This window comes from Microcaecilia unicolor, chromosome 11 (genome assembly GCF_901765095.1).
Source record: "Microcaecilia unicolor chromosome 11, aMicUni1.1, whole genome shotgun sequence".
Taxonomy (NCBI): Eukaryota; Metazoa; Chordata; class Amphibia; order Gymnophiona; family Siphonopidae; genus Microcaecilia; species Microcaecilia unicolor.
In genome coordinates, this window is record NC_044041.1 from 187,418,540 (window position 1) to 187,445,396 (window position 26,857).

General features: G+C 45.6%; 1 protein-coding gene across 1 annotated transcript in view; it reads left to right on the forward strand.

The window, feature by feature from the left end:
- Window positions 1–26,857, forward strand: part of SDC3 (syndecan 3) — a 311,472-nt gene that overhangs the window by 74,097 nt on the left and 210,518 nt on the right. The gene's annotated exons all lie outside the window — the stretch shown is intronic.

The window sequence follows — 26,857 nt, forward strand, 5'->3', positions numbered from 1 at the left end:
TTTAACGCCGAAACACGACTCGTGTCAGGTCATTTATTAGTAAAATGCTCCTGTTGTCTCAGTCTTGAAGGCCCAGTGTTGCTCCCTGTCGTGTATAACCCATACTGGATTTCCTCACGCTTTCCCAAGTCCAGTCCTGGAGTACCCCTTGCCGGTCAGGTTTTCAGGATATGCACAATGAATATGCATGAAAGAGTTTTTTCATATAATGGAGGCGGTGTATGCAAATCAGGTTCATGCATATTCATTGTGCATATCCTGAAAACCTGACTGGCAAGGGGTACTCCAGGACTGGACTTGGCAAACACTGTGCTATTATACCCCATGAAAAAATAATTCACAATTTTTGCAAGAGTTTGAAATGATAAAAATGATAAATGGATACCACTGAAGCCTTTTGCTTGTTCCACTGTTTTGGGTCTGAAATGTCTCGAAGAAAAAGCCCGGTAATAACAGACTGCAGAAAGGCAGAAAATTATTAGTTAGGTCATTTATGATTTGAAAATAGATATGTCTCAGTTTAACTATTTCTGAAAGCAATATGCAGGTTTATAAAGAGCGTGGATGTGTAATAATATTACACAGACATAACTGAAAATGTTTTTCAAACGTAGGTGCCAGCCAAAATGTTTGAGTCAAGGAAAAAAAGGCCTATTCTTGAAGTTGTCTTTTGCATTGACCTTTCTTTGCTCCACTCCTCCATTTCCACTTTTTTTTTCATTCCAGTTTTACGCCCAGCCTCACCACTGTGGAGTCCATAGCGGCAACAGAGGCTTTTCAGCCTTAAGCACTGCGACAATTTCCTGGTTCTAGCAGAGGCTCCTTGGCGTTGCTTCCCCATACCTGGTACTGGCTGCTACCTAGGCACAAGTACCCAGTGTTAGGCACCTGGAGCTTTTTGAACATCCCTGGCCCGCCCATCAGTGGCGTAGGCAAGGGTGGGCCAAGGCCCACCCAGTAGCAGCACACCTATGATGTGGCTGGCAGGGATCCCCCACCCCACCAGCCGAAAACTCCCACCAACTGTCCCTCTTGCATACTTTGTAAATAGCAGATCTTTGCTTGTGGCGACTGATACATACTATTCGCACCGGCCCCACAGCCTTCCCTCTGATATATTCCCGCTTATGCGTAAACAGGAAGTTGCATCAGAAGGAAGGCTGTGGGGCCAACATGAGCAGTGTGTATTAGTTGCCGCTCACTGCCGGTAAAAATCTGCTATTTAAAAGGTATGTGGGGGAGGGGGATGTTTGAGAGACCATCAGGGGCATTTTCGAAAGAGAAGGGCGCCCATCTTTCGACACAAATCGGGAGATGGGCGTCCTTCTCTCAGGGTTGCCGAAATTGGCATAATCGAAAGCCGATTTTGGGCGCCCTCAACTGCATTCCGTCGCAGGGACGACCAAAGTTCCCGTGGGCGTGTCGGCAGCTTACCGAAGGCGGGACGGGGGTGTGCTTAAGAGCTGGGCATCCTCAGCCAATAATGGAAAAAAGAAGGGCGTCCCTGACGAGCATTTGGCCGACTTTACTTGGTCCTTGTTTTTTCACGACCAAGCTTCAAAAAGTTGCCTGAACTGACCAGATGACCACCAGAGGGAATTGGGGATGACCTCCCCTTACTTCCCCAGTGGTCACCAACCCCCTCCCACCCCCCAAAAAATTAAAAAACATTTTTTTCCAGTCTCTATGCCAGCCTCAAATGTCATACCCAGCTCCATCACAGCAGTATGCAGGTCCCTGGAGCAGTTTTTAGTGGGTGCAGTGCACTTCAGGCAGGCGGACCCAGGCCCATCCCCACCTACCTGTTACACTTGTGGTGGTAAATGTGAGCCCTCCAAAACCCACCTGAAACCCACTGAACCCACATCTAGGTGCCCCCTTTCATCCCTAAGGGCTATGGTAGTGGTGTACAGTTGTGGGGAGTGGGTTTTGGGGGGCTCAGCACCGAAGGTAAGGGAGCTATGCACCTGGGAGCAATTTGTGAAGTCACTGCAGTGCCCCCTAGGGTGCTTAGGTCGACCTAAATGTGGAGATTTGGGCGTCCCCGACTGTATTATCGAAACGAAAGATGGACGCCCATCTTGTTTCGATAATACGGGATGCCCCGCCCCTTCGCTGGGACGTCCTTAGAGATGGGCGCCCTTAGAGATGGTTGTCCCTGTTCGATTATGCTCCTCCATATGGCATGCAGGCGAGAGAGGGAGAGACCAAATCACTTATGGGACAAGGCGGAGTTCTTCTGCCCACCCATCTTGGGCCCAGGCCCACCCAAACTTGGGCGTCTGGCTACGCCCCTGCCGCCCATGTCCCTCGCATGGCTACACCTTCTTTGAAGACCTGTGCAAAAATACTTATGCATTATTCTTTAAATGGTGGAGCAAATCTGTTTTTTTCATGGCTCTGCCATGTTTGCCCTGTTTGGGCACCTTGCGTCTGTTAGAATGCTTTTTCGCGCCAAAGTAGCATCTAACGTTTGACACCATGTATAGAATTTTTTCCCCTGTATCTTTCTATTTAATGTCATGCTGGGCAGGAAATGTTTATCTTCACTGTCTTAGATATACCAGTATATGCTGACAGGCAGTGGCGTTCCTAGGGGCGCTGACACCCGGGGCGGATCGCCGATGCGCCCCGCCCCCCGGGTGCAGCACCCCCCCCCCTGCGAAATAACCCCCGGGTGCAGCGCGACCCCCGGCGAATGAACCCCCCCCCCCGGGTGCACGCCGCTGGGGGGAGGGGGGGGTGCCGCGTGCCTGTCGGCTCTTCGTTTCCATGCTCCCTCTGCCCTGGAACAGGAAGTAACCTGTTCCGGGGCAGAGGGAGCATGAAAATGAAGAGCCAACAGGCGCGCAGCACCCCCCCAGCGGCGTGCACCTGGGGTGGACCGCCCCCCCTCCCCCCTTGGTACGCCACTGCTGACAGGTAGATTCAGGACATCTGTTATGCGTTGATGAAGCATCCTATCCAAAATCCCTGCCGGAAGATTCTTGGCCCTTTGGCTCTCAGAAATGCCTGCCTGGTGTCACTGCGAGCCTGTTTTTGTTGCCACATACATTAGCATCTCGGGCTGACCAGTATTCTGCTGGGTTTGTGCGTACTAGATAGCTATTTAGAAACGGTTTTCTAAGTAATCCAAACTCTTCCATCTCTAAGGATGACAAAAGAAGGTAGATTAATGTTTTGCATCTTTTCCGTTCCCTTGTAAATCAGAGGCTACCCATCATTAGTATTCATAGCTAGTAATTCTGCTTGACCTTAATAGAACGGAAGAAAATATGGCTGGAAAGGCCTCAAGCAGTTGCCTTGTTTTTTTCCTTGCTGCCTAAGCCTAAACCTTCGCAGACAGATATTTATCTAATCTCCTCTTTACAGCCTCCAAAGATGGAGATTTTATTTAATTTTACGTTTTTTTTTTAATTTTTATGTTTCTTTGGATTTAGCTCAAGATTCCATTTCTTTCATACTAACTCGTTCCAGATTTGAACTCCCTCAGGGTCCTCTCCATTCTTCCGTCAGTCAAGCCATGGAAGTGCAAGTGAGAGGCTCAGGCCAGCAGCTTGGGGGGAGGGGGAAGGAGAGAAGAAACATGGTAAGAACTTGTGCACAACCCCTGCCCCTTCCCCCTCCCCCCCATGCATGCTTCCTTTCTAAATTGCAAACATGTGAAAGAGCAGGAGCAACCTGGTTCAAATCCCTCTGTGTCTTCTCATGATCTTGGGCAAGTCACTTAACCCTTCATTGCCTCAGGTACAGACATGGGGCCCATTCCAGAAAGTTAGAACAGACAGACGTGTGCAGTTTGTGTAACACGTGTGCTCATTTTCTGGGAATGATGTAGAAAAGGGGAGTTACACACCAGTGCACATGCTATTAAAATGGATGATAATGCGACTGTTACATATAGAGAACTGCTGTGGTGGAGGACTTTAAGGCGAGCACAACAGGGGACCCTGAACACCAGGTCAGAGGAGGCACAGAAGGATTAGCTCATTCTTCTGCAGCAGTTGTGTCAGAACACAATAGCTAATACAGCCATTACCCACTGCCTCAGGGTGCCCCAACACCCCTCCCCAAAAATCCCTGGCAGTCTAGTGGACCCCCTGTTTCCTCCACCCCAGAAAGGAACCCTTTGTCCAATGACCCACCCCCAAGGGATGCTCTCCGTTCCTGCCCCCGAACACTATCCAGAAAATCCCAGGTAGTCTAGTGAACCCCTCTACCTCTTGACCTCAGAAATGACCCAGACTTCTCCGACACCCCCAAAAATACCTGGTAGTCTATTAGACCCTGATCCCCTCCCCAGTGTACCTTTAAAATCCTGGGGGTGCACGCTGCAGGGTTAGTCTGCCCAATAAGGGAATTTTTCCCTCATTTGGTAGACTGGGATAGGGAGAATTTCCTTATTGGGTAGACTAACCCCCCTTGTGATGCACCACCCAGGGCCAGGCAGGAGTGAGGGGGCATTGCTTCTGCCTCTTCATAAAGTATGCGGGGGGGGGGGGGGAGTGGGAGGGAAAGAGGTAGGGGTCCTGGAGGATTCAAGGTCCATTAGGTTATAAAGAATTTGCAGTTTTGGGAGTCATCTCAGTGGGATGGGGGAGTCCAATTGTGTTGGCGGTGTTAAGATGGGGAGGGGGCATCTTGTGGGGGTAAGAACCTTCTGGAGTAGGGGGTGGGGAATTGAGGCATAGGGGGTTCTTTCTGAGGCTGAAGATCAGACGTTTCGGGGAGAAGGTGACTAGACTACTAGGGATTTTCTTTTTTTTATGGGGAGGGGGGGGACCATAAGCAACAGATATAAAAAAATTCTCCTTCCTGTCTGTACGTGCAGTGGCGTTCCTTGGTCGGCTGCCACCTGGGGCGGATCACTGCTGCGCACCCCCTCCTCGGGTGCAGCATCGTCCGTCCCCCTCCCGAGTGCAGCAAGACCCCCCCCCCCCGGGTGCAGCATACCACCGGCACATCACTGCCCCTCCACACATCACCTACAAGCCCCCACCCCTTGGGTGCATTCTTCTTACCTGCTGGGGTGCTGGGAGCAGCCACGTGGCTGTCAGCTCCACTGGTTCTCTGCTCCCTCTGCTGTTACTTCCTGTTCCGGGGCAGAGGGAGCAGGGAACCCACGGAGCCAAAAGCCACGCGGCTGCTCCCTGCACCCCCCCTGCAGCATGCACCCGGGGCGCACCGCCCCCACCGCCCTGCCCTCGGTATGCCACTGTATGTGAACAAATCGCTGCTCATGCACTGACAGAAAGGGAGCCGAAAACAAGAAGACCAACACTCCTCAGATAGGTCCAGAAAAGCCAGATAGTGGAGAAGAAGCAAAACACACAGTGCACAAAACCAAGGACGATAGGATAAAGTAAATTGGTAAGGAATATAAAGTAACATACATAGTAACATAGTAGATGACGGCAGAAAAAGACCTGCAAGGTCCATCCAGTCTGCCCAACAAGATAACTCGTATTTGCTGCTTTTTGTGTATACCCTACCTTGATTTGTACCAGTCCTCTTCAGGGCACAGACCGTATAAGTCTGCCCAGCACTATCCCCGCCTCCCAACCACCAGCCCCGCCTCCCACCACCGGCTCTGGCACAGACCATATAAGTCTGCCCAGCACTATCCCTGCCTCCCAACCACCAGCCCCGCCTCCCACCACCGGCTCTGGCACAGACCGTATAAGTCTGCCCAGCACTATCCCCGCCTCCCAACCACCAGCCCCGCCTCCCACCACCAGCTTTGGCACAGACCGTATAAGTCTGCACAGCACTATCCCTGCCTCCCAACCACCAGCCCCGCCTCCCACCACCGGTTCTGGCACAGACTGTATAAGTCTGCCCAGCACTATCCCCGCCTCCCAACCACCAGCCCCGCCTCCCACCACCGGTTCTGGCACAGACAGTATAAGTCTGCCCAGCACTATCCCCGCCTCCCAACCACCAGCCCCGCCTCCCACCACCGGCTCTGGCACAGACCGTATAAGTCTGCACAGCACTATCCCTGCCTCCCAACCACCAGCCCCGCTTCCCACCACCGGTTCTGGCACAGACTGTATAAGTCTGTCCAGCACTATCCCCGCCTCCCAACCACCAGCCCCGCCTCCCACCATCGGCTCTGGCACAGACCGTATAAGTCTGCCCAGCACTATCCCTCCCTCCCAACCACCAGCCCCGCCTCCCACCACCAGTTCTGGCACAGACCGTATAAGTCTGCCCAGCACTATAAGTAACTAGTAAAAAAGGCCCGTTTCTTAACGCAATGAAACGGGCACTAGCAGTGTAATGAGTTCCTGCCATTGATGTTTCCACGGTTGTATTCTGAATATAATTGTTGTTTACATGTGTAAGATTTCTTTATATACAATAGTTTTTGTGTAAACTGTGTTACAATGTGGTAAAAGTTTTCCTTGTTCAGGCCCTTCAATCAGTTTAACAATCACATCAGATGAGCTCCTTACTCGTGAGAATGCAACATACAGTTGCCCATGTGAGAGACTGAGAGTGACAGTGTGTTTTACAGACAGTGTAAGAGAGAGATACACAGAGTGAGTGTGTGTGTGTGAGTGACAAAGTGATTAAATGTTTGTCTTCCCTTCCGTTCTGTGCACTTGCCTCCACTGATGTTCGTACCTCCCTGTATATGACTGTTTGTTAGAGATTCAATCCACTCCACTTCCCTCCTCCAAGTTCCGTTCTGTCTGATTGGTTCTTCATTCCTGTGATGTCGCGTTTGTTTGCTTGGCAACTATGCAGCATTCCGTTTCCTCGACGTGAGGGCGGGGACAGTGAGAGCCAATGAAACGCTGAATGATAGACTTACGAACCCTACACTGCCACAGTGCCACGGAGTCAGCTTCAGAATGTTGGAGGTGCTTTTTATTATATAGGATGAGAATAATGGTGGCTTCTATCGGATCTCAGCCCCACATTTGACTGAACATTCAAAGGAGCATGTCCAACCCCCCCCCCCCCCCCCCCCCCCCCCCCCCCCCCAAAAAAAAAGTAAAATTCTAAACGAGGGACAGGCATCAAGAAAGACTTTAAAGTGGATGCTGACATATACACGCCAGTTACGTGCATAAATGTTCCGCGGGCACATAGGTGAGCGAATGCCAAAATTCTGCCTAAACACCATTCTGTAAATCAGGGGTTCTCAATGTCGGTCCTCAAGGTCCACAGCCCAGTTGAGTTTTCAAGATTTCCCCAATGAATATGCATGAGTTCTATTTTCATGCACTGCCTCCACTGTGTGCAAACAGATCTCATGAATATTCATTGTGGAAATCCTGAAAATCCAACTGGGTTGCGGACCTCGAGGACTGACGTCGAGCACCCCTTTATGTAAATCCTAGCACTCTTACATAGTGCATATTTGACAGATGGATAGACAGAGTCTGGGCGGGGCACTAAGTTATGCATCAGTGGCGTAGCTACGTGGGGCCACTGGGGCCTGGGCCCCCGTAGATTTGTTCCTGGACCCCCCTGCCGACGACCCTCTCGACCCTCCCCCTTCCGCCGCCAACCCTCCCCCGCTGCCACCGTCAGTTACCTTTGCTGGCGGGGGACCCCAACCCCCACCAGCCGAGGTCCTCTTCTTCCGGTGCAAGGCTTCGTTCTGTTTCTGTGAGTCTGACGTCAGACTCAGAAACTGAACGAAGCCTTGCAGATCAGCCAGCAACGCCGCTCACAGAAACAGAACGAAGCCTTGCAGATCAGCCAGCCAGCAACCTTGGAACCTTGAGGATACTCCCAAATGAAGTTTGAAGGTGGGCTAGAGGAGATAGATATCATTGACACACACTGGTCAGCAGTGTCATCGCCCTGCTTGGGAAGATATATGGCGGCATTCCTTCAGCTTATTAGAGTCCAGAGTGGCCTCAGCTTCAAAATGAATGAAGACCATTGCTTTATAAAAATACTCTAAGTTGCGTGCATTGCGTGGTGCATTTAAGTGTGCCAGTTTAAAACCTAGAATTATTGGGCGTGCGTAAATATAGCCATGTTAAAGCCAACTTATGCTAGCATTATATAAACAAATCTTGGTGCCAAGATGCCATCGTAGAATTGCTACTCAGTTCTCAACATTGAGGTGCCTGACTTGAGGTGCCAAGTTACACTGCCCCCTTAGTGAATTTGTACTTGGGGAAAGTGAAAAAAAACTACACTGGTTACCAATCAAAGAATGTATTGCTTTCAAAATCTGCACCCTGGTCCATAAAATTATCTACGGTGAAGCCCCGGGATACATGACAGACCTCATAGACCTACCAACAAGAAACACAATTAAATCAACACGAACATACCACTACCCAAGCTGCAAAGGACTCAAATATAAATCAACTTATGCACCCAGCTTCTCTTACATAAGCACACAACTGTGGAACGCACTACCAAAAGCCATGAAAATAACCTACGACCACGTAAACTTCCGGAAATCACTAAAAAAACAACCTGTTCAAAAAGGCATACCCTATCGACCCAACCTAAGTGCCTAAACCCTGCAACACAATGAAACCAAAGCTTGTAAAAGACTTCATAACTCTTTCTCTCTACGATTCCCCAATGTGTCTATAACACATGAACCTTATCCGACCATAACATCTCTTTGTATTTGTTTTCTCTACCGGAAGTGGCGAACGCCTTACGGTACTATGTAAGCCACATTGAGCCTGCAAATAGGTGGGAAAATGTGGGATACAAATGTAACAAATAAAATAAAAATAAATAAATAAATTGTAAGCGGCTGATGCTGTAACAAAGAAGATAGTAACTTAGCTATGAGCGTCTGGTGTGGTTTAATGAGGACAAGGAGAGGGGTAGTATTGGCAATATCCAGTCTATCTGAGTCTTAGTTCAGTTGCTCAACCTGTAAAGCAGAGGAATAGAATTGAAGGAACAGGCCCTCCAAAGGGAGGGAGTGAGCGCAGCCGTCGAGACTCATGACGGCAAGAAATATCCATCATGTGGCTCTTTTGTAACCAATTCACAATTCAGTTCATTTACTTTGACATTGCATTTTTAACCTCCAGTGAGACAGAATAGATTCTTGTGGGATATTATCTAGAGACCTAGATGTAATTACAGAACAGGCGTTAAATAACTTTAAAATAATGTTCCAGTAATGCAAACATTTTTGCCATAATTCAAGATTCGCAGTTGACCTGGATTCTTAAGTTGAGGCACTAGTGCATGGTCTGCTGATCACATGGGATGATTGGAAGCAAAGTAATGGATCAAAATATTCAATGTCCATTTCAAATCTCCTGATCTCAGTTTTGTCATTGAAAAATAGAGCTGGAAAGAACCTCAGAGGGAGCACCTTTCCACCTTCAGCCAGATTCCGCTTTATTCACATCCTCTCGAGCACACAGAGGAGTCCTTTTACAAAGGCGCGCTAAAAAACGGCATGCGGTAGTGTAGGCGCGGGTTTTGGGCGCACACCGATCCATTTTCTAGCGCGCCTGTAAAAAAGGCCTTCTTAAAATTTTTGACAAAAATGGACGAGTGGCAAAATGAAAATTGCTGCGCATCCGTTTTGGGTCTGAGACCTTACCGCCAGCCATTGACCTAGCGGTAAAGACCCACGCGGTAACTGGACGGTAATGACCTACGCTCGCCAAATGCCACTTGGCGCGCGTCCATTACGTGCGCCTGAAAATATTTTTCAGACGTGCATATTGGACACATGCCAAAAAAAAAAAATTACCGCAAGAGCCACGTGGTAGTCGGGCGGTAACGCCATTTTGGCACATGTTGGACACGCGTAGTCGCTTATGTGGCTCAATAAAAGGACCCCAGACACTTGGAACATGCGAGAGAGAGGATACGTAGTGAGGAAAATGCCAATACTTGTCAATAATCAGGAAATTGTGAACCATTTTTGTTGGAGTTGAAAATGCTAATAGAAACCATGGCAGAGAGGAGACCGTGGCCAATGTTTTCCCTAGGCTTTGGTGGGGCATGCATTCAGCCACACACTGACATCACACGAGCTTACATGAATTTTTCTCTCTCAGACTCCCGCTGCGGACAACAGCATAAAGACTTCTAGAGTATTACCGCATAATCCACTAATGGGATCAGAACAGATGCTAATAATAGCATACCTTAATGGTGTACACGATTTCTCATAAGCACTAACCTCACTAGACTTTTCAGGCAGTGTAAACAACTTGGCTCTGTGTTTCTTTTTCTTAGCATAGATTGGGGGAATCCATCTTCCAGATGATACGTGTTGCATAGGCCATATATGACAGGGTTTTCTCGAAGGCACATTGAGCTATCTCAGGAGTGGTCAACCTTTATACACAGAAGGGTGCATGAAGGCTGCAGGAAGGTACTATCCCTAAGGGACCGCACAAAGAAGAATAACAAATGTGCCATATAATTCACTGCCAACAAAACGCAATGTGATGATTCAGTGAACATACATTGTTACCAGAATGGTCTGTTACCATACACTTCTGTCTTGTCTTGTCTTGTCGTTGTATCCTTCACCAGTTCCACTGACAACAAAACCCTGGTTAATTACATTTGTACGGACTGTTTTCTGTAGTTTTTCAGGCCACATAAAATTCAGTGGTGGGCTGCAGGTTGCTCACCCTTGAACTAATTTCTCTGTATGGATATTTGAGGCTGGGTTTTTGGGTGCTGGACATCAGTGTCTCTGTGATGTCACAAAGCACTCCTTCAGATGTCATTCACACGTGGTTGGCCAAAGGTTTTCTCTCGCATTATTACTTCATTCCAGTCATGCAGTTCTTGTAAGATTTTGCTTTTTGAGCAAAGCAGTTGCCATGTATTTTTGTTCTTGGGTTAGGAACATTAGCCATAAGTGAGTCCTGGAAGCACTTAGCGTAGTAGGCGGTGGCTTTAGAATTCGTAGAAAACACAAAAGGCAATTTTATACCTGGAGCCTAACGGTAGGCGTCAGTGGCATAGTCATGGGGGGGGGGGGGCTTGGCCCCCTCTTTGGACTCAGGGGCTCCCCCCCACCTGCAAACTGCAGTGCCCTGAATGACTGACAGGGATGCCCATGACCTACCAGCAGAAGAGCTCCACAACCTGAACCTCCCTCAGGGTGAGGAAGTTGTTGGCATGCTTTGAAGCATGCTCAATTCATGTGCATGTACTGAGCATGCTCAAGGAGTGCCAGCAAAAATGGCTAGAAAGCACACTGCCGACTTCTTCACGCTGGGGGAGGTTTCGGGTTGCGTAGCTCTTTGGCTAGCGGGGCTTGGGCATCCCTGCCAGCAAAGGTAAAATTTTGAATGGGGGGGGGGACCCCCCAAAATGGGCCGTCGGCTACATTCCTAGTAGGTGCCATTAGTGTGCCAAAGTTAAAGATTGCTAGCATCTATGCATACATAATTGACACCAAAAAATGCCAATTACCTGCAAGAGTGGTTTGCGCTATTCTACAAACTTTGCATGCAAGTCACTAACCCCCTAATTCTATAGAAGTTGCCAAGAATTGTGTGCTCAAATTTAATTGATTAACGAGGCAGTTTTTTAAGAAGCAATTTTAAAGAACCGATTTTTTTAAAGAAGCACTAATTAGATCTAATTAGTATTTACATGTGTAAATGTAGGTGCAATCTGAAAAAGGAGGTGTGGAAATAGAAGGGTCATGAGTGTATCAGGGGCGTTCCTAAAATTAATGCACATTGTTAGAGAATAATAGGATACGTGCCTAATGTAGTTGTGTACATTTGCCCAGATAATCCGCCACAAGCGGAGAACTCGAACGCCCCACGAGAGAATACAGGTATGGAAGAAAGTGGGATGTTTTGACCACGGAAAACCAAAGATTGGAGGGATGGATTCTTACAACAGTTGTTTATTGATGAAAAAAGACTCGACACAAACGTTGTGTTTCGGCCGTTAGGCCTGCATCAGGAGTCTCGGTCGACGGAGAACAGCTGATACAATATTTCAATTGTCTATGAGCAAGTTTCTTCGGAAAAGGTTTTTTTAAAAGACCAACCTCATTGATCACCATACCACGTGCTTCTAAATGTTTTCATCAATTGTTCTCCGTCGACTGAGACCAACCTTATTGATCACCATATCACGTGCTTCTAAACGTTGTATCAGCTGTTTTCCGTCGACCGAGACTCTTAATGCAGGCCTAACGGCCGAAACACAACATTTGTGTTGAGTCTTTTTTCATCAATAAACAACTGTTTTAAGAATCCATCCCTCCAGTCTTTGGTTTTCCGTGGTCAAACATCCCACTTTCTTCCATAGCTGTGTACATTTGTCCCATGTTTCAGTTGGTGCAAATGGCCACGCCTAAAGTTAGGCATGACTCCTGGGCGTAAGCGTTATTCTATAAACCCCACCTAAGCATGGCTTATAGAATAGTGCTTTTTTGGCGCTGATTTTTTAGGTGCCATATATAGAATCTAGCCCTGTGGGCAGATGGGAGGGGAGTGTATACATGGATGGACTATAGGCAAGGTGCCAACTTACATAACGTATAGAATACTGTAAGTTAACCCTCAGGTGTTTTCACTTCCGCCTGCCATTGACATGGTATACGTGATTGTGTCTAAGTTTTGATGTGCAAAAATCACTATCCCCCAGATTCTATATATTTGACTGTCAGAAGGGAAATGGAAATGGGACGATATACCGCCTTTCTGAGGTTTTTGCAACTACATTCAAAGCGTTTACATATATTCAGGTATTTATTTTGTACCAGGGGCAATGGAGGGGTAAGTGACTTGCCCAGAGTCACAAGGAGCTGCAGTGGGAATTGAACTCAGTTCCCCAGGATCAAAGTCCACTGCACTAACCACTAGGCTACTCCTCCACTAGCAGTATTCCATGTAGAAAACTGCCCTTGAGGATCAGCAATGCGGCCGCGCAGGCTTCTGTTTCTGTGAGTCTGACTTCTTGCATGTACGTGCATGACGTCAGACTCACAGAAACAGAAGCCTGCGCGGCCGCGTTGCTGATCTGCAAGGGCAGGCTTCTACATGGAATGTTGCTAGTGGAATAGCAACATTCCATGTAGAATCTCAAATAGTAACAACAGAATCTCAATAGTAGCAACATTCCATGTAGAATCTCCAATAGTAGCATGTACGTGCATGACGTCAGACTCACAGAAACAGAAGCCTGCGCAGCCGCATTGCTGATCTGCAAGGGCAGGCTTCTACATGGAATGTTGCTAGTGGAATAGCAACATTCCATGTAGAATCTCAAATAGTAACAACAGAATCTCAATAGTAGCAACATTCCATGTAGAATCTCCAATAGTAGCAACAGAATATCAACATTCCATTTAGAATCTCAAATAGGGAAAGGGAAATGGGACTTGATATACCGCCTTTCTGAGGTTTTTGCAACTACATTCAAAACGGTTTACATATATTCAGGTACTTATTTTGTACGAGGGGCAATGGAGGGTTAAGTGACTTGCCCAGAGACACAAGGAGCTGCAGTGGGAATCGAACTCAATTCCGCAGGATCAAAGTCCACTACTTTAACCACTAGGCTACAGATCAGCGCCAAAATTGGCGTGGGTTCTATAACTATATGCGTAATGAAACAGGCTTAACAAGCTGAAGAGCACTGATAACAGCACTTAACAAGCAATAATAAGCACTAATTGGTACTAATTAGAATTTACGCACACAGCTCGCTAAGCATATTCTGTAATGAAGTGTGCCAGATTTCTAATGTGCGCAGGCAAAAAGGGGCGTGGTTATGGGTGGGGAAATGGGCATTTCGTGGGCATTCCAAAATTTACGTGCCTAGTTATAGAATATGGCATACCCCTACACTACGCACAGGGATTTACACTACGTTTTCGTATTCATTTGTGTAAATGGATGCGCGTAGATTTAGGCGCTGAAATAGGAACTAAACATAATAATCTAAATGTAGGCACCGATTGTGGAATATGCTTAGTTGGCATTGATTTCAGCACCAATTTTTTAGGCGCCATATGTAGAATCTCCTCCTATACGCTTAGGCGTGCTAGAAAGCTGTTCTAGAATATGCACTAAGCACATATGTACCGAACGATATTCAGCGCTATTTAAGTGGCCAGGACGCATCTGGTTTGTTTTGCTGCTAACCTTTATGTGCTGTCTTGAAGGACCTTATGGGCTTCAATTAGCCTTTACTGAGTGTACTAGTTTGACCCATGAAGCAGGCAGAGTTTGCGCTGAAATACGGCCCGTGTCCGGTTTTGTGAATTAACGGACTTTCCATTGTTCCAGTCTTGGAGGCACTTTGAGACAGCAGCATTCTGGAGTACAGGACTCCTTTAGTTTGAGTTTCCTGACCAAAGAGTATCAAGTATCTTGATTTGTAGTTTTAATATTCCTAATTGTTCAAGTTAATCTTTCACGAACAAAGTTAACCTAATACCTTTCAATTCTTATTATAAGACAAACTTTCCTTCCTGTAACCAAATTCACTTTGTAACCTCTACCTTAACTATGTATTTCTCTGCTCCGAAACTGGTATTCACCATTTACGGATCTGTGTAAGCCACATTGAGCCTGCAAATAGGTGGGAAAATGTGGGATACAAATGTCAAAAATAAATAAATAATATGTGCTTTTCTTATTGCTGAATGTCTATGCAAGAATGCAGGTCTGTGCTTAGAACATCAGAGAGGTCTCTTCAGCAATTTATGCACCAGTATGTATCTATTTGCAGCTCACCAGGGGCATTTCAGTGCTGTTCAGCACTATTGCCTGGACAGCGCCTGCCACAGACAGGCGAATGTATTGGTGCTGTTAACATTTTTGAAACAGCAATTAAGTACATAAGTGTTGCCATACTGGGAAAGACCAAAGGTCCATCAAGCCCAGCATCCTGTTTCCAACAGTGGCCAATCCAGGTCACAAATACCTGGCAAGATCCCAAAAAGTACAAAACATTTTATACTGCTTATCGCAGAAATAGTGGATTTTCCCCAAGTCCATTTAATAATGGTCTATGGACTTTTCCTTTAGAAAGCTGTCCAAACCTTTTTAAACCCCGCTAAGCTAACCGCCTTTGCCACATTCTCTGGCAACGAATTCCAGAGTTTAATTACACGTTGAGTGAAGAAAACTTTTCTATGATTCGTTTTAAATATACTACATTGTAGCTTCATCGCATGCCCCCTAGTCCTAGTATTTTTGGAAAGCGTAAACAGACGCTTCACATCTACCCGTTCAACTCCACTCATTATTTTATAGACCTCTATCATATCTCCCCTCAGCCGTCTTTTCTCCAAGCTGAAGAGCCCTAGCCGCTTTAGCCTTTCCTCATAGGGAAGTCGTCCCATCCCCTTTATCATTTTCGTTGCTCTTCTCTGCACCTTTTCTAATTTCCACTATATCTTTTTTGAGATGCAGCGACCAGAATTGAACACAATATTCGAGGTGCGGTCGCACCATGGAGCGATACAAAGGCATTATAACATCCTCATTTTTGTTTTCCATTCCTTTCCTAATAATACCTAACATTCTATTTGCTTTCAAAAAAGACTGCTTAGTGACAAAATTGTGATGTTGACTGGACATCGGATCCAGATCCAGTGGATGAAGGCCAGAACTCGTACATCCCCCTGCATAAGCAAATAGGAAAAGAAAGCTCCGGGCATATTGGAAGTTGGAAAAAGAGGGCTGCTGTCTTAATAAATCTTAGTACAGGCTGGTAAAGTTTTTCATAATGTTGGAGTAAGCGCATACGCAGAGGTTGGTATTTGATGCTTCTCAGTGTTCTCAGTGTCTGTCTGTATTTTTAGATTGTAAGCTCTATCGAGCAGGGACTGTCTCTCTGTGTCAGGTGTTCAGCGCTGCATGCGTCTGGTAGCACTATACAAATGTTAATAATAATAATAATAACTGTCTTAAAGTCTTACCCGCAGGCACAGTTACTGGTTCGTCGCCATCTTGCCTTCCCTACTTCTCTTTGGGTCTTTGATGAGATGGGAAGCAAGGAGTTTTAATTCCAGGAAGCTTCTCTTTTTCCTTGAGTTCTAAATTTTAGTGGGTCAATAAATTATTCAGCCGAGTTGCCTTGTCCTGTTTCTTGAATCAAAAGCAGCTTTTGCAAGGGAAAACTTTGACCCTTTTTAAAAAATAGGAGATGGCTGCCATTGAGGGATATAAAATATTAACTGTTAACCCATATCATGCAGAGTCTTACATATGAATGTATTCTGGTGCTCAGGCGGGGACTTGGGGACATTCCCAAGTCTGCCCATGACTGACTCTTGGGTTCCTCTTTCCCAGCAGCATTGAATAGCTTCTGATGTTAGGTCAGCCTGGGCTGCAGTTGGGACAGCCCATGGATCATGTGAGTGTAGGTGGGGTGGGGGAAGTTGTGCGGGTACACAGGGAAGGGGGGGGGGTGACTGGTTATAGTTTCCAGCAGCTTTTCTGCCATCATTAAATGGTTAACTGTTTAAATTTCAGTAGTTTATATGAATAATTTCTGAAGCGATACTAAATCCTTAGTTGCTTTGTTCTTCAATGGATCTTTATGTGCAGTGTGGGAGATGTTACTGGAACATCTGTGGTGTCTGTGTCTCCTGTGCCATTTCTCTAAGGTATCTGCCATCATGCCTCCTGCCTGACAGTGAAAATACTGGGCAAATGAATTTGGATGTTTAGCTCACCTTTCAAGCACAATACGGTCCTTTCCCAAAGATATTACAATCGAAGGGGGTATCCGAGGCAGTGGGAGGTTACGTGAACTTCCAGACCACACAAAGTATCTGTCACCTAACAGTTTGTGGAGGTTTTGCCCAATCAAGTGATTTGTTTCTCCCAAAGGAGTTCCCAGACTTTCTCACTTTAAGCTGCCTAATTGAGTTTCTCTTTCTCCTCCTCCCCATTCCTAGCACGGATGAGGTTCACACAGTTGAGACATTCGTTAGCCTGTGTCTGAAAGACTGATACTAATTTAGACCAGTACTTCTCAATTGTCCCCTGGAAACATTTGCATATTTTAGAAATCCATTGTATGCAAATCTATCTCATGGTAACCCTGAAAACTCAACTGGCTAGGTGACGTTTGAAAAGTGCTGACGTAGACAGTGACAGTGGATAAGGGTCATTTGGCCCATTCTGTGTGCCTGGTTTATTTTTTAATTAATTTATTTTATTTAAAACATTTATAAACTTCACTGTCTCACAATTCTAGGTGACTAAAATAAAAATATACATCCTATATAATAAAACGCATCTCCAACATTCTGAAGCTGAATGCATGGCTGAGGCATTCCTGCTCTCTGTATCCATCTTCTCCATTGACATCACGTACTTCCGGGTTCGTCACAAGCAGAAGTGACCAACCACACGAGGTTTCTCGGCTTCAGAATGTTGGAGGTGCATTCTATTAAATAGGATTGGTCAGTTCCTTGAAGCACAGCCAGAGCTCAGCGTCGTGCACAGTAATGCTCAGACACCAGAGAGAGAGAGGGGGGGCCTGACACCAGAGAGAGAGAGGGAGGGGGGCCTGACACCAAAGGTGGGGGGTATCTCTGTCACACACACACTCTCTCTCTCACACACTCTCACAGTCAATGTCTTTCTCTCACTCTCACACACTGTCTCTCACACACTCTGTCTCACACACTCACACACTCTCTTGGTCTCATACACTCAGTCACACACTCTCTCTCGCACACACTGTATCTGTGTGAAACACACTTTCTCTCTCTCACACACTGTGTCTCACATACGCACTTGCACACACTCTCATTCTCACACACACACTCTCTCTCTCTCACAGACACGCTCGCACCCAGACTCACTCTCTCTGTCTCACACACACACACACTCGCACATTCACTCTCTCTCTCACACACAACCACTCTCACATACACTCTCTCAAACTTACACACTCTGACGAAAACCTTGCTAGTGCCAGTTTCATTTGTGTCAGAAACGGGCCTTTTTTACTAGTAGTAAAATAATACAAACACTTTATAAAAACCAGCATCAAGAAATGCACTTAAAATTAATCCTATGCGATCATTCTCTTTGTATGTTATTGATTCAAAGATGTATATAAATGTCTTCCAGCCTCTCCTCCTTTTGCTGTCTAGTGCTACAGCTTTGAATGCAAGTACCAGGTGCCCGCTGTAATATCACCTTTAATGCAATGTAATACCAGCAATTAACTAACTAGACCTACACACAAGGGGCCTGATATTTAGAGCTATTTAACCGGCCTGGAACAGGCTCCTGGCCGGTTAAATAGCACTTAGCTAGTTAACTGGTAATATTCAGTGTGAGTTAGCCGGTTAAGCGTGACTATTAAGTGCTAACTGGCTAAGGAGTCCTTTTACTAAGCTATGGTAAAAAGTGGCCTGCAGTAGTGTAGGTGCGTGTATTGGGTGTTCGCCGGACCAGTTTTTACCGCATCTACAAATTTTTTTTTTAAATTGGAACGGGCCTGCGGTAAAAATGAAACCAGCTTGCACCAAAAACTGGTCTGAACTCTTAATGCCCACCTGTTGATCTAGCGGGGAAAAGGTCACGCTCTACGTGCATGGTGACCAGTTGGCACATGCCAGGTGCCGATTACCGCCGGAACTGGCGCGCATAGGAGGAAATTATCCAGGTGTTATGGGCATGCGCCAAATCTGAAATGAACGCCAGGAGGGCGCGCTGGCCTGGCTGTAGTCTCATGTTGGCGAGCGCTGCATGCGTGCATAGCCTACCGCGTCTTAGTAAAAGGGCCCCCTAAGTTTAGCAGTTAAGATAGGCCTGCTATTTATGCAGCCTATCTTTAACCGCTAACCCCTGGGTTCTCTATAGTGTGCCTAGATTGGCGCAGATTCTATAACAATGCTCATGAACGCTGATAACAGCACTTAACAAGCAGTAATGAGCACTAGGCACTGATTAGAATTTAGGCTCACAACTCACTGAGCGTATTCTGTAATGCAGTGCACCTAACTTCTAACGTACGCAGGTAAATATGGGCCTGGTTATGGGCAGGGAATTGGGTGTTTCATGGGCATTCCAAAATTTATGCGCCTAGTTATAGATTATGGCCTAGTGTGCCTAAATCTGCACGCAGGGATTTACACCATATTTTCGTTGGTGTATATGGATGTGCGTAGATTTAGGCGCTGAAATATGAACTAACTGTATTCTATAATCGGCACCTAAATCTAGGCACCGCTTATAGAATACGCTTAGTCAGAACTGATTTCATTGCCGACTTTTAGGCACCATATAGAGAATCTCCTCCTAAGCAGAATTAGAAAAGGTTCGAAGAAGAGCGGCCAAAATTACAAAAAGGGGATGGAATTCCTCTCATATGAGGAGAGGCTAAAGAGGTGAGGGCTCTTCAACTTGGAAAAGAGTTGGATTTGAGGGGAGATATGATTGAGGTCTACAAAATCCTGAGTGGTGTAGAACGAGTAGAATAACCGATATTTACTCGTTCCAAAAGTACAGAGACTAGGGGACACTCAAGGAAGTTACATGGAAATACTTTTAAAACAAATAGGAGGAAATATTTTTTCACTCAACGAATAGTTGGGCTCTGGAATTCTTTGCTGGAGGATGTGGTAACAGCGCTTAGTGTATCTGGGTTTAAAAAAGGTTTGGACAAATTCCTGGAGGAAAAGTCCATAGTCTGCTATTGATACAGACATGGGAACCAACTGCTTGTCCTGGGGTTTGTAGTATGGAGTGTTGCCATGATCTGGGGTTCTACCTGGAATGTTGCTTCAATTTGAGATTCTGAATGGAATGTTGCTACTCTTTGGGGTGCTACATGGAATGTTGCTACTATTTGAGATTCTGAATGGAATGCTGCTACTCTTTGGGGTTCTACATGGAATGTTGCTACTATTTGAGATTTTGAATGGAATGCTGCTACTCTTTGGGGTTCTACATGGAATGTTGCTACTATTTGAGATTTTGAATGGAATGCTGCTACTCTTTGGGGTTCTACATGGAAGGTTGCTACTTTTTGGGTTTCTGCCAGGTACTTGTGACCTGGCTTGGCCACTGTTTGGAAAACAGGATACTGGGCTAAATGGACCATTGGTCTGACCCATTGTGGCTACTCTTATGTTCTAAGCACTTAGGGGATCTTTTACTAAAGCTTAGTGTGAGTTATCTGCAGGAGGGCCCATAGAAATAAAATGGACCTTGCTGCAGATCACTTGAACTAAGCTTTAGTAAAAGACCCCCTTAGCTGGTTAGCACTGATAATCAGTTAAGTTGCCACGGACAAAACTGAAACCGGATATTCAATGCTGGTTGCCAGATGTGGCCTGGCATTGAGTATCCAAGGTTAGTGCCAGCGGTGGCAGCGAACTGTACTGCCTCTCACTGGCTGCATATCTGGAGGAAGGACTAACACCAGCTGCACATATTGTATAATGATTTGCTCCTACTCTAGCCAAATCATTTTATTTATTTTTATTTTATACAGAACTCCAGTACAGTTCACTGCGGGTTACAAAATAAGAAATACAGTGTTCAAACTACAATGCAATATACCATAATAAACATAAAATAAAAAGACTGTTTACTAAGTTGTGTTATAGGTGCATTTATTTATTTAGATTTTGCTCACACCTTTTTCAGTAGTAGCTCAAGGTGGATAATTCTCTGTCCCATGAGGGCTCACAATCTAAGTTTGCACCTGAGGCAATGAAGGGTTAAGTGACTTGCCCAAGATCACAAGGAGCAGCAGTGGGATTTGAACCGGCCACCTCTGGATTGCAAGACCGGTGCTCTAACCACTAGGCCACTCCTCCACTAGCAACATTCTGTGTAGAATCTCAGATAGTAGCAACATTCCATGTTCCACTGCACTAACCACTAGGCCACTCCTCCACTCACATTAATGTTAACAACTTTAACGCATGTTAACCATGTATGCTCGTTAAACATGTACGCGCCTACAATATCCCTATAAGCACCTACACGGTTAGCAGGTGCGCTAATTGTAGGCTCGTTAAAAACGCTAACGCGCCTTAGTAAACAGGGCCCTTAAAGGATCCCACTACAAATTCCTTGAACAAAAAGGTCTAAAGCATCCTTCAGAACTTAAGCAAGTCAGGACTTTGCCTCAGCTCCAAAAGCAACACATTTGTAAAAAAAAAAAAAACACAAAAAACTGGAGCTTCGTAAGGAAGAGAAGATGATAAAATTCTTTTATACCTAACATTCCTGATGGATGGAAAAGATAACAAACATTGGGCCCTTAAACGGTTTAACTCCCCCCCCCCCCCCAATAATACAGACATCACTTTAAAAAAATAAAAAGGTTCCTTTCCCTGAAGCATCCTGTAGACTGGAACGCCTAGCTTAAAATAACTCCGAGCCCCCTACTTTTTCTGGCTTCATGTGTCATTTCTCCTTATGTTAGTTCTCTTATTTCTGTCTAACTCCTGTTACTTTATCCACCTCCGCTTACACCCTATGCTGTCATTTAAAAGACATTTCAATGAGTATTGTGTTGACATCCTAACCAACATACCATGCCATTATGTGTAGTGTTGTTTGAATATTGCTGTTGTAATTGTCTATTGCTTATGAGTGGCTTGTTTTTGCTGTACATCACCCTGGGTGAATTTCTTCAAAACGCTGGTAAATGAAACATAGGAAATAAATTGTGCATTCAGGTAACATCATCCTTCATTCCTGCTGCACGGAGCTGATGAAAGGGTTAGAGCTCTTGAAAGCTGCTCACAAAGGGATGAAGTTGGTTCATTAAAAAGGTCACTACTGCACCTTCTTTATTGACCTTGGTTCTTTGTTACCAGGCAGGCTAACATAGTAACATAGTAAATGACGGCAGAAAAAGACCTGCACGGTCCATCCAGTCTGCCCAACAAGACAAACTCATATGTGCTACTTTTTGTGTATACCCTACTTTGATTTGTACCTGTCCTCTTCAGGGCACAGACCGTATAAGTCTGCCCAGCAGTATCCCCGCCTCCCGACCACCAGCCCCGCCTCCCACCACTGGCTCTGACGCGGGGTCCTTTTAGTAAGGTACGCCCAAAAGTGGCCTGCACTGGTGTAGGTGCGTGTTTTGGACGCACGCGGGTCATTTTTTTCAGTGCACCTGGAAAAAAGGCTTTTTACTTTTTGTCCGAAGTCACAGAAGAGAGGGTAAAATAGCATGCGAGCATACACAGAAACAGAAAAAAAGCAACACTGGGCCTTCGGGATGGAGATAAATGTCGTCCTTTTAATTCTGGAAATGACCCGGCACGGGCCGTGCTTCGGCGTACAAACGCCTGCCGCAGGGGTCTAACATAAAACCATACAAAAATAATAAACGTAAGTAATTGTCATTCAAACCAAACATTGAATGTAATAATGAAAAATGTTTCTGTGATCACAAAGATAACCTGTTATGTGCTAGAACATAACCAGTTATCTTCCCGGTTTTAGAAACATAACCAGTTATGTGCCGGCTTTCTGCAAATCTATACTCTATACATTTTTAAAAAAATAGTTGTTTATGCTGAATGCAGCCGGCACAAAAACACCCATTTCCCTGTATTTTAGGCTCTATGTCGGCGGATTCTGTTCTAAAGTACAGGTGAAAATTGAGATGTTCTGACCTGTATGTCTCAATTCCTACTTCTATGACGTATCTAAATTATCACTGTAAGGGGCCCTTTTACTAAGCCGTGTAGCGTCTACGCGCGCCCATCGCTTGCCAAAATGGAGGGTTACCGCACGGCTACCATGTGGCCCTTGCGGTAATTTCGTGTTTGGCGCACGTCCACTACGCACGCCCGAAAACTATGTTTATTTCCTGGTGCGTGTCAGCTATGTGCGCTAAGTGGCATTTGGCATACGTAGGTCATTACCGCTCGGTTACCGCGTGAGACTTTTCCACTAATTCAGTGGCTGGTGGTAAGGTCTCAGACCCAAAATGGACGCACTGCAATTTTCAGCAAAAATTTTTAAAAAAGGCATTTTTTGCAGATGCGCTGAAAATGATTCTGATTGCGCCCAAAACACACGTCTACACTACCGCAGGCTATTTTTCAGCGCACCTTAGTGAAAGGACCCCTAAATCTGTTCTCTGAAAATGTAAGGCTCTAGCTTTGAAAATAAAGTAACTTTCAGATCTATGAATGTAGTGCCATTAGATACTCTGAGAATGGTGATGCACCTGTGGTGGTGGTGATGGTGGGTGGGTGAGGTTACATAAGTACATAAGTATTGCCATACTGGGAAAGACCAAAGGTCCATCGAGCCCAGCAGCTTGTTTCCAACAGTGGCCAATCTAGGTCACAAATACCCGGTAAGATCCCAAAAATGTACAAAACATTTTATACTGCTTATCCCAGAAATAGTGGATTTCCCCCAAGTCCATTTAATAACGGTCTATGGACTTTTCCTTTAGGAAGCCGTCCAAACCTTTTTTAAACTCCGCTAAGCTAACTGCCTTTACCACATTCTCTGGCAACGAATTCCAGAGTGTAATTACACGTTGAGTGAAGAAAACGTTTCTTGGATTCGTTTTAAATTTACTACATTGTAGCTTCATCGCATGCCCCCTAGTCCTAGTATTTTTGGAAAGCGTGAACAGACGCTTCACATCTACCCGTTCAACTCCACTCATAATTTTATAGACCTCTATCATATCTCCCCTCAGCCGCCTTTTCTCCAAGCTGAAGAGCCCTAACCGCTTTAGCCTTTCCTCATAGGGAAGTCGTCCCATCCCCTTTATCATTTTCGTCGCTCTTCTCTGCACCTTTTCTAATTCCACTATATCTTTTTTGAGATGCGGCGACCAGAATTTGAGGTGCGGTCGCACCATGGAGCGATACAAAGGCATTATAACATCCTCATTTTTGTTTTCCATTCCTTTCCTAAAAATACTTAACATTCTATTTGCTTTCTTAGCCGCAGCAGCACACTCAGCAGAAGGTTTCAATGTATCATCAACGACGACACCTGGATTCCTTTCTTGGTCGGTGACTCCTAACGTGGAACCTTGCATGACGTAGCTATAATTCGGTTTCCTCTTTCCCACATGCATCACTTTGCACTTGCTCACATTAAACGTCATCTGCCATTTAGACGCCCAGCTTCCTTGGCTGTGAGGCTGTTTGCTTCCTCCCTCGCTACCCTCTCCCTTGTTGGGCAGACTGGATGGACCGTGCAGGTCTTTTTCTGCCTGTGCTGCTGTTCAGGGATGCCGAAACCTCTTCACTCCCAGGCACTGTTTCCGAGTCGTATGTAACCTGCCATTTCTATACTTTCCGCTGGGTTTTCATATAGCTTCAGGACAAGGTAAAACATAAAAATTTGAACAGCTGTAATGCTTTTTCCTATTGCAAACAAAATCGCTGCCTGTATTATGCAAGTGATAAAGCAACAACCACAACAAAATACATCCCAGGCCGTTATGTTTAAGATCATGTGTGGAATTCCCTAGATGATTTAATGCTCTCCGAGGTCATATGTTCCCATCTGCACATCATCCAAAATTAGACCTCTGGGTCTGTTTGTAGGCAACGCTCAGCCGTACGAGCTCGGATCTGCTTAGATTCCTGGTTAAAATTCCCCTAGGTGTACTCTGAGCAGGTTGTAAACGTAACTTAATGAAACCAGATAGCCCCGAGCTCTGAGGTACCGTCCTGCTTATTCCTCATTGCACTGAGGGCTTGTTTTTCCTGCCTTTCCTAGGGGCCAATGCTCAAAACCTAACACCGGCATTAGAGCTAATTAGCACTGAATTAGTAACAGCGTTAATCTGCGCGGTATGCTCAGAGGGCTTTAGCGCAGGTAATAAAGTGTACGCCAGAGAAGGCCGCAAATTATATTAAAATGTAGTCAAAAGGGTGTCAATGAGTCATTTACTATTCCCTCCCAATGCTCGGAGAACAGCGTCCAAACAAACCCTGCTCTTACCGCTGGAAACCTACCGCCAGCTCGGATGTGGCATTGCAGTGTTTGAAAAGAGGATTTCTTTAGATTTTTCAGTTTAAAATCTTAACAGTTTTGATTTCTTTCGTAAGCAGAAGCTGGTGCAAGCCTATAAGCGCCGGTACTGAGAAAGAAATGTATGTGTGTCCGAGCAGACCTGAAGGCGAAAGCGTGCACTGGCACTTGCTTTCTACACTTAAATATAAGTCTTTCAGGTGCAACAAAATTTGAAAAGCTTATATTTAAAGGCGCAGAAGAATGGCACCAATGTGTGCTTCACTTCAGGGTTTGTCTGGCGCATGCGCACAAGAGCTGCCCTTACTGCGAAAATCTTGTGCGCATGTGCCGGGCATATTCCTCCCCCTTACTTGCAGTCTCACAGTGCGCATATAATCTGAATGCAATTAGCTTTGTGCATTGGAAGGCTATTTTACTGCGCTGTTCCTGTGGTATGGGGCAGGTGGTGGTCGCTATAGCACTGGAGTTTTGAGCCTTGGGACCTTAGGGAAACTGGACATAGTGGGTTATTCTACCAGTACAAATCTGCACATTTTGGGTGAAATTTTGAATAGCTAGTCAGTGGGTACTTTGATGCACACCTACCTTGTAGCTAATGATATTCTACTGGAAAGTGCTCAGGTAATGTCCTATTGCGGAGTAAAAACTGATTAAAAGACAGAAAACAGAGAGTAGGGAAGGGAAATGGGTCTTGATATACCGCCTTTCTGAGGTTTTTGCAACTGCATTCAAAGCGGTTTACATATATTCAGGTACTTATTTTGTACCAGGGGCAACGGAGGGTTAAGTGACTTGCCCAGAGTCACAAGGAGCTGCAGTGGGAATCAAACTCAGTTCCCCAGAATCAGAGTCCGCTGCACTAACCACTAGGCTACTCCTCCACTAGCAACATTCCATGTAGAAGCCTGCCCTTGCAGATCAGGAACGTGGCCGCTCAGGTTTCTGTGAATATGACGTCCTGCAGGACGTCAGACTCACAGAAACAGAAGCCTGCACGGCTGCATTGCTGATGTGCAAGGGCAGGCTTCTACTTGGAATGTTGCTAGTGGAATAGCAACATTCCATCTAGAATCTACAAATAGTTTCAACATTCCATGTAGAATCTCAAATAGGGAAAGGGAAATGGGACTTGATATACCGCCTTTCTGAGGTTTCTGCAACTACATTCAAAGCGGTTTACATATATTCAGGTACTTATTTTGTACCAGGGGCAATGGAGGGTTAAGTGACTTGCCCAGAGTCACAAGGAGCTGCAGTGGAAATCGAACTCAGTTCCCCAGGATCAAAGTCCACTGCACTAACCACTAGGCTACTCCTCCACTCATTCCACAAATAAGAGCCAACCTCACCAGTGATGTCACAATGGCTTGATTGCCCAATACTTGGCTCACTTCTGATATTGTGATGTCATAAGGGAAAGGGGGGAAGGGAAATGGGACTTGATATACCACCTTTCTGAGGTTTTTGCAACTACATTCAAAGTGGTTTACATATATTCAGGTACTTATTTTGTACCAGGGGCAATGGAGGGTTAAGTGACTTGCCCAGAGTCACAAGGAGCTGCAGTGGGAATTGAACTCGGCTCCCCAGGATCAAAGTCCACTGCACTAACCGCCACTCCTCCACTCAGTGGAGAAGGGTAGATAGTGGGGTTCCACAGGGGTCAGTGTTGGGACTGCCGCTTTTTAACATATTTATTAATGATCTAGAGATGGGAATAACTATTGAGGTTATTAAATTTGCTGATGACACAAAGAGGAGCATTTTCGATATGACCTGCATGTTGTTGCCTGCGTTTAAGCTATTTATGTGGTCTATTTGACCGCTAAATTTATCCAGTTAGGTGCTGAATATCGGCACTAACCGGATAAGTCACACAATATAGCACTAACTAGCAATATTCAGTTATTTACCTCAGAATATTAGCGGTGAAGCGCCGATATGCTATT